A 9,246-nucleotide genomic window follows, 5' to 3' on the forward strand; every position below is an offset into this window, starting at 1 on the left:
AGGAGATGCAAATTCATCCATTCAAATCTTCCTCTTCTTCCTCTTCAATCTTGCATTGAGGTGAATTACAACATCTAATATGTGAGGTTTTACCTTAAGTGATTTTATTTTTGGATTTACATGTTGATTCAAGGATATTGTATCAACATACTTGATCACATACTAAGTAAAACTGAATCTACATGGTATGATATATTCCATTGTTAAATTTAATCTCAACTACATGAAATAATTTCCTTTATTCTAGTTAAAGGTCGATTCCTAAATAGGGGCTTAACAAAAGAAACTCCCTTCTCACAATAATTCCCACTTCTCTCTTGTGAGAAAGTGTAGATTTGTCAAGCTATGGATCTAGATTTACAAATTTACAAAATTAATAACATTTACTATCTAGAGACCTTCAGTCTTAGCCCTTCTAGGTATAGGTCAAACCTATTCTAATCTATAGCTAGTATAGGTTGAACCTATTTTGACTTTTTCTTGCATTTCTAAGATTTAAATAGTTCGTATATATAGTCTTTAAGGTCTTGATTCCATGTCAGATTTGAATTTTGACAAGGTTTTTATAGAGTTTCCTCCTCTACTATCCCTTAATACAAGTACACAATTATCCTTGTTCCTTCATAGTAGTTTCTTTGATATACTTGATCTCATATCTTATTTCTTGTCATTAGTGTTTCCTTTACTTTGAATATACACTACATGTTTGTCCATACAAGGAAAGGGATTGTAGAATCACACCCTTTTTTGCTACATCATGCACTAGCACCCCTTCATCTATTTGGGTTGCAATAACTAGATTTAGTCCAATGAGGTCACATTTTAGGACCCCCTTCCAATTTATGTGTAAAGTAAGCACTTTTCATTTATCATCATTTTCCATAGTACACAAACTTCAAAATGAATTCTACATACTTTTAGATTCACTTCCTTAACGTTATAATCTCCTTTCACAAATAGTGTGCATCTTGATCCATATCTCTTTTTGTGTCTGGAATTTTATAACTTACACATATTCAAAGTTAGGAAGACCTCATATAATAACCCTTATTTCTTTGGCATTATTCTTATGATTTTTCTATCTAATGCGATCCCTTGGTGAATGATCAAGAATATCATGTCAATTCAAAATTAATTTCCAAACCTCAAACCCTACAGGTATCAAATAAGATCACATTCTTTTACACCAAAAAAAATAACTAGATCCATCTAAAAGTAGATCAATGTTTGTAGAGGCATCTTCTAGAGAAATAAATTGCACCATTTTAGATCTATCTCGAGCTAGTAAGCTTCCTTGAAGGAAATTTTCTTTGATACCAATTCAAGAACAAAATTTACTAATAGGGGAGGAATCAACATATGCCAATTTTCATTTGGTTGAACATTAATAATCATTAATAAATCCTTTAATGCATGATCCCTAAAATATCATTTTAGCTCCCATAATATTCCTAACACATAAGAGTTAAACAACATTTATAAACATACATGCATCGTAAACATGTGTGGAAACCCATTATGGGAAAAACCAAGACGAAAATAGTTTGAATCAGTTTCCTAAATCTAGCCTCACAAAAAAAAAAATCAATTCATTATGATTAAGTAGGCACCAATATTCCTAAGTCACTAATCTCCTATTATATTTGCATGCACCAACTTGGTATGAGACACCACCAATCCCCTTTTCTTTGATTTGAGCATCAACCCAATAACTAGGGATTTAATCTCAACAAAAGATGGGTGAATTGAGGACTTGGAACATTAATAGTCAACTCACTATTTAATTGGTTTACCTTCATACAACTCTACTAAATATATAATGATGTACTAATAAACTTCATGATGTAAAATTGATTCACTCAAGTCTTTTGTGTTTATCTAACCATGTTTAATAAATTTTATGATGTGAAATGGTAGTCTTGCATATTAATATAAAACATGGAAGGATAAAGAAAGAAAACTCAAGTGAAATAATTTTATTTGAGCTTTCCTTCATTATTTTGAGCTTTAGTGTCATGACCATAAGCATCTACTAATTGGATTGAGTAGCTATAGTAGATCCCCAAGTACACCAACACCCTATCCAAGTTTTCTTGAGGTGGGTGGAGGAGGCGCCATCTAAACAACAAACTAAAATGAATGCTTATGATCATGGCATAAACTTTACCATACCTTGCATCTCGTCACATCATACGTCTTGTAAATGTTCTTGCATAGAAATTGGCAATACCTACAATTCACTTGACAAAAGTTTTAATTTAAATTTGTAGACAGAGGCTATCATACCACTTACATATTTGTCTTTTTAATTTAAATAAAATTTATTTTCATAAATATAATGACCCAAGTATATATAATATATGTAGGATTATGAGATGTTTTATTAATTTATATTATTATTTCAAAAATGTATAATAATTTATATAAGTTATGTTATAATTTTAAGATTATTTGTTTATATATTTGTTAAACAATATATATTTAATTTCTCATATATGTATGTATGTATGTATGTATGTATGTATATGTATATACATGTATGTGGGTGTATATATGTATGTATGTGTGTGTGTGTGTGTATGTATCTATGTATCTCTGTATCTGTATGTATATGTATGTGTGTGTGTATATATATATATGTACACATATATCTACATATATGTACACATATGTGTATATATATATCTACATACATATGTATATATACATATATATCAAAGCAAGTCAAATTGTGATATTGCTATCACGATTTAATTGTGTAGGTTTTGAGTCAAATTCATTGACCCATTTTTCATAGTTTTTTATACAAACCCATCTCTCATGAGAATGAATGGAATACTTAGCACTCATTGGATCTAGGTGATGCTAACAAAAGTGAAGCACTGGGAGTAATACTAAAATGGGTGACCTCCTAGGAAGTCTCAATACTCCACCTCTATGAGCATCACTTAGATCCAATGAGTCCTAAGTATTATGTTCATTCTAATGGGAGATAGGTTCATGTGAACCACTACTCATGAAACATGGATTGATAAGTTTGACTCAAAAACTACACAATTGAATGCTGAAGGCAATATCTGTGTGTGTGTGTGTGTGTGTGTGTGTGTGTGTGTGTGTGTGTGTGTGTGTGTGTGTGTGTGTGTGTGTGTGTGTGTTCAAAAATTATGTATACAATATTAAAATTTTATAAATTAAATCCTATTAATATATTTATAATATTAATTAATTAAAATAACATCTATTAAATATAATTAGAATAAGTCATTATAAAGTAATGATAAAATCTAATATAGAATGACTTTTTATAATATTTATTTTTAACATAAATTAGTTTTATATGTTGTATGATAATAATAATAATTGTTAAGGTACACTACTTAATGATAATAATAATAAAAAGATTACCACAAACTAAATTGATTGTATTTGAGAATGATAGAGTAGACCATACATTGAAATAAAATTTAATTCATCTAGGTGCTTTATTCTTTGAATACTATCTTCATACTAAATAATAAATCATTAGTATGAAGTCATTTTATTTGTCATATTACAATATCTCAAATAATTTAAATTTGTCAAAGCAATGTAGCTCAATTGGCATGGATGATGATAAAAGGAAAAAATATCATCTGCTAAAGTTCAAACCACAAGGCGCATACATTTGTCTATTAGTTTAAAAATATTCTAAAAGATTTTTAAAATGAATTGTTCAATTTACAAATGAGAAAATAAAAAGCAAAAGTAAAATTAATCCTAACTATGTCCTAATTGTTGATTTCCTAATACTATGAGTATTTAATTAAATTATAATCACCCTCCTATTTAACATGAGCTTGTATATTTCTTTATTTTAGTTTATTAAAAAATTAACACGATATTTTAATTATAATTTTATTAGCATAATGTATTTTAATTTTAGATCACAATATGATATTTTTTTAATTTACATAAGCAACAAGTAGATTAAGAGTTTTGTTGATTCTTACATAATTCTAAACTGTCTTTATTAAAGACTAAAGAGTTATGAATTCAAAAAACAACAAATTTAAAAAAAGAATTGCATGTAAGTTGAAAAAAATATTGAGAATTGAAAGATGGCAACATGAACCCCTACCTTGCACGTTTGTAAGTGAATCTCTCCTCCTTGGAGCTTCTTAATTTATATAATGATTGTTGGTTCATGTTAAAAATATTAAAGTTGAGATTATGCATTAGGAGATGCTTTTTGAACGTTGCTCAAAACCTTATTATGGAATAATTAAGGTGCATGTGAATATCACATCAAATATGTGATCTTGTTTGTGACAATATTTTCAGTAGCTCTTTCTTTGTGGCTAATTTTCTTCCAAAAAGTAATTTTTTCTCGATGGTAAATTTCTAATTTCTCTTTTATGATACTATTTTATACGTTGGTAACCTTCATTGATGTGTTACGTGGATTTATGAATTTTATTCCGAGCATATGTTTGTAGAATTGACATATAGTTTGAATTATTTAAGAAATGAGTTGATCAAAAAAACATTTAAATAGTAAGGTTCACACATATGTAATGAAGTTCTAATAATTGGACGCTAATACAAGATTTAAATAGATAATGTAATGATTTAAATGAAAACTTTTGTTTAAATCTTGTTGGAAAAGAGAACATGATAGTCTAAGTATAAGATTACAACAAATGATCTTAATAGATATAGTGCTAGCAGTGAGAGAGTTTGAGTGATGAATGATTTGAAGAGTTGTTAAGTGATGAGTGCTAGATTGATTCACAATAACTCAGGTATGATATATGTATGATCTAGGCACTCAATTTGAATGGTTTGGTATAAGAGTTAACATGCAAGGAACCTAGAGAGAAGTTTGAACATTTGAAGATGAGGATCAAATCCACAATGCATATTTGATTTCAGTCATTTTTATGCCTTACATTCAACCTAAAAAAATCAAGATTAAATTTTTTTTTGGAACTATAAAATTTATAGGAAGCACTTAAGTTATTTTTTAGATATTTAAACAGAAAACAAAATAATAAGATAAAATCAATCAAATTTAAGTACTAAAAGCCTACTTAAAACACCCAAATAAAATGACAATAAATGAAAGATGAAAACACTTCTTATCTTTACAATCTTCATCCTTATATACTAAAAAATTAATTTAAATAAAAATATTGTTTTACAATGAAATTTATTCATTGATATTTTTTATTTGAGATAAAATTATTTTAAGAGAATGGGAAAATATTAAGTGTCAATCACAAGAAATGGGTCATTTTAAGGCAAGTTAAGGTGACAATGGAAACCATATCTCTTCAATAAGATAAGACATGTTAAGGTCAGCACATAAATCTACCTTCTAAATAAATATAGAATATGACACAATTTCAATAAATTCAAATGTTGATGTTGCTCAAGCTTTTTAATTTTCACATTTCAGTCTATTCTGCCTCGACTTGTTCCCATCAGATTATTGCCCTTACACATAACAGTTTGAAATAACATAATATATTTTAAATGCTCACACGGTAGTCTACTATGGAATCTTAATCGGCTGAAAAGATGAAGAAAGCCAACATAAATATTCACATGGAAAAATATGGTGCTTAATGCAACAGGTGAAAAAGTAAAATAGGGAAATAATAAGACACAAGTCCACAAGCATTGCAAGATACCTTCTAGCCCAGGAAGTAGATATTATTATAAAAAAATAGAACAACAAAAACAAAGAAGATAGAACAAAAAAATAATATGCTCTTCCTACATATTATTCTTGAGTAATAGATGCATATTTATACAATAGATTGACCCACCAATATTCCTAAATTACTGATAAATTGATAGACAACAAACTACTTCATGACTGACAACACACACATGAACTTGACACCTAACCAGATATGAGAGACACATCTACAACATTTACAACTAGTCATTATTTACAACTCAAACTCTTTGTCACATATGCACCACACATAATCAGATATGATTTATTCACTACAATTAGAGTATTAACTCCAACACCCCCACTTAATGTGACAACTAAAACACATTACGTAAAAATTGGTTCTTTGAAGATAGTTCATAGACCAATAGGACTTCCTCAAGTTGCTCCCAACTATTGTTATAGTCATGCAACTATCATCTAGCTTTGAAACACCATTGGACGCCATTTTCGTATGAAATGTCTTGTAACCCTCGTAAATGTATGATGCCAAGCTTCCAAATTTTCAAATCTCCCTAAACTATTGGAAACAAATCCAAACTTGTGTGTCTCATAACCCTAATGAGGTATAGTTTCTTTGATTAGTTAGCACCTTGGACTATTGAACATCTATCTAGCCTCTACTACATCCTTCCCTACGTTCAAAACATTCGCTTCTTCAAAGTATGAGAGGACCTTCATCTTCATTGAAATCATCATCACCATCAAGATCTAGTGGTTCTTCTCGAAGCCTTATCATCTTGACAGATTCTTCTCTAACACACACAATTTAACTAGAAGATGGCTATGATACCATATTAGAAAAAATATAATAGCAAAAACAAAGAAGATAGAACAAAGAAATAATATGTTATTCCAACTTATTATTCTTGAATAATAGATGCATATTTATACAATAGATTGATTCATCAATATTCCTAAATTACTGCTAAATAGATTGACAACAAGCTACTTCATGGTTAACAACACACACATGAACTTGACACCTAACTGGATATGAGAGACACATCTAAAATATCTACAACTAGTCATTGTTTACAACTCAAACTCTTTGCCACATATGCATCACATGCAATCAAATATGATTTATTCACTATGGTTGGAACATTAACTCCAACAGATATCAACAAAACTTTTCAAGTTGATATAATACCTAAAATGGAAGGTATGTGCAATGTTTTATATTAGGAGATTGTCTGATGCAGGAGAATCCTGATTTTCCTTGCAGCCCTGCACTTTTGTTCATTCTAGTTGTTTAACTGAGTTCCTTCTATGTTAACTGAGTTGTGCAGTGTCAACCGAATGACTTCAGTGTTAACTAAGTTGTGCAGTGTCAACTAAGTTACTTCAGTGTTAACCGTGTTGTGTAGTATTAGCTGAGTTTTTTTTTGTTGATCGAGTGTTCCTTCATGTGCCAAGTGAACCTGTTATTGTTGATGCTTGGATCCTTCTTTTACTGAGTTGTCTATGTTTTGGGTTCTTAGTTGGAGCCAACCCTTGTATATAATTTGGATCATGAATTTAAAGATAGGATCTTGTCTAGGGATGAGTCTTAACTGTTTTGAGGTTGACCTTTCTATTTTTAATGTTATAGAATCTTTAGTAAGCCATTTTGGAAAAGTATAAGTAGAGCTATTTGGTTGAGTCTAGAGGGGAGAAGTTAGAAGGGAGGTGTTAGAGGTGAGTGACCTTAGAGAGGATTTAGAGAGTTAGAGAAGATGTTGTGAGTTTGAAGTTGGTTCATAGATCTTGAAGTTATATTTTTTAATAGGTTGTAACCTAGAAGGCCTTACAGAAGGGCATGTATGTTGATAATTTGATGAATCAACAAAGTGATTGTTCTCTCTCTCCTTGGTGTTGTTCTTTGTGTGTTTTCCTCTATTGTGTTTACTCAGCAAGGTGGTGGGATAGTTGGGTGTGCCTTTGGCCCTAGCTATTCCATCCTCCTCCTTGCACCAGGTGGTATCACAACTACGTTCCTCCTTGTGGAGATTGGATTGTGTAGAACCCTAAGTCAAATTTGGTTGTAGGGTGGCAGATCTAAGGATTTGACCTATAGCTTGCAGAGGGTTACGATCTTGCGAGAACTTGATTTTAAAGATGGTTTGAGGTAGAGGAAATGTTGGCAATGCCATATTGGATTCATCTAGACAAATTGTAGCCAAATTAGATGTTGTAGAGATAGCCCAGAGGAAATGTTGACAATTTCATATTGGATACATTGAGACAAATTGCAGTTACTAAGTTGAAAGGTCATGCCTCACTATGGTGGGAGCATTTTCAAACTGATAGACAAAGGAGAGCAAAGGAGAAGATCGAGACTTGGTTGAAAATGGTGAACAAGGTGAAGAAGAAGTTCCTTCATACTAATTACCAAGTTATCTTGTTGAGGAAGATACAAAATCTAAGACAAAGGGACATGACTATGAAAGAGGATACTGAGGAATTCTATAGATTGGACATCAAATCTAGACATGTGAATGAGGATGTTAAGAAAGTTGCAAGGTATCTAAATGGATTGAGATCTAGAACCCAAGATGAAGTAAGTTTTGTGAAATTAGAAAGTATGGAAGAATTCTATCAATATGCCTTGAAAGTTGAGGAGATCTTGACAAAGAAACATGAACAAAGACAAAGAGGTAGATATGGTAGATTCCAAAGTGGCAGAGGTAGATCTTATGGAGAAGGTGACAGATCTGACAATTCTATGCAAGATAAGGGAAAATATGAATGGAAAAGTGATGACAAGGGAAAGAGTAAATGGAAAGGTGATAATTCTTACCAAGAAAGAGGTAGTTCTTATTCTAGAGGTGGTATTTGTGGTAATTTTTTTAGATGTGGTAAAGAAGGGCATAGATCCTTTGAGTGTAGATCTTCTGAGAATGAACAAGGTAACATAAATGTTATGATTCAAGGAGACATTGAGGGTTCACCAAGTTGACCTAAGGCTAGAGAAAATATGATGGTGAGAAGAACTTTGTGTAATAAGGAAATTGATGAAGAAAATGTCTTAAGGAGAAGTCTTTTCAAGACCAAATGTAAGATGGCTAGGAAATGTTGCAAGCTAATCATTGATAATGGAAGTTCAACAAATTTGGCATTTGAGGAGATGGTTACAAAGTTGCATTTGCAAAGGCTAAAGCTTCCTAAACCCTATCATGGTTCATGGATCAAGGATGAGCATAATATATTGGTAAGAAAACAATGTATTGTGAAGTTTAAGATTGGATATTACTTTGATGAAGTTTTGTGTGATATTATGCTTATGGATTGTTGTCATATTTTGTTGGGTAGACCTTGGAAATATGATAGATATGTTGTACATCATGAAATATTGAATTAATGTACTCTTTGGGTGAATGGGAGAAAGAAAGTATTGTTACCTTTGATTAAAAGTCTAGATGAGGTTAATTGTACTATTGTAAGAATTTGAATGGTAAATGAAAAGCAATTTGAAAAGGAAATGAAGAATCAAATCTATTTTTCCATACTTCTTAGGAGACCAAGTTATGCTAGTAATAATC

Source organism: Cupressus sempervirens, chromosome 11 (assembly GCF_028749045.1).
Source record: "Cupressus sempervirens isolate cs-2001-9-10 chromosome 11, ASM2874904v1, whole genome shotgun sequence".
Taxonomy (NCBI): domain Eukaryota; kingdom Viridiplantae; phylum Streptophyta; class Pinopsida; order Cupressales; family Cupressaceae; genus Cupressus; species Cupressus sempervirens.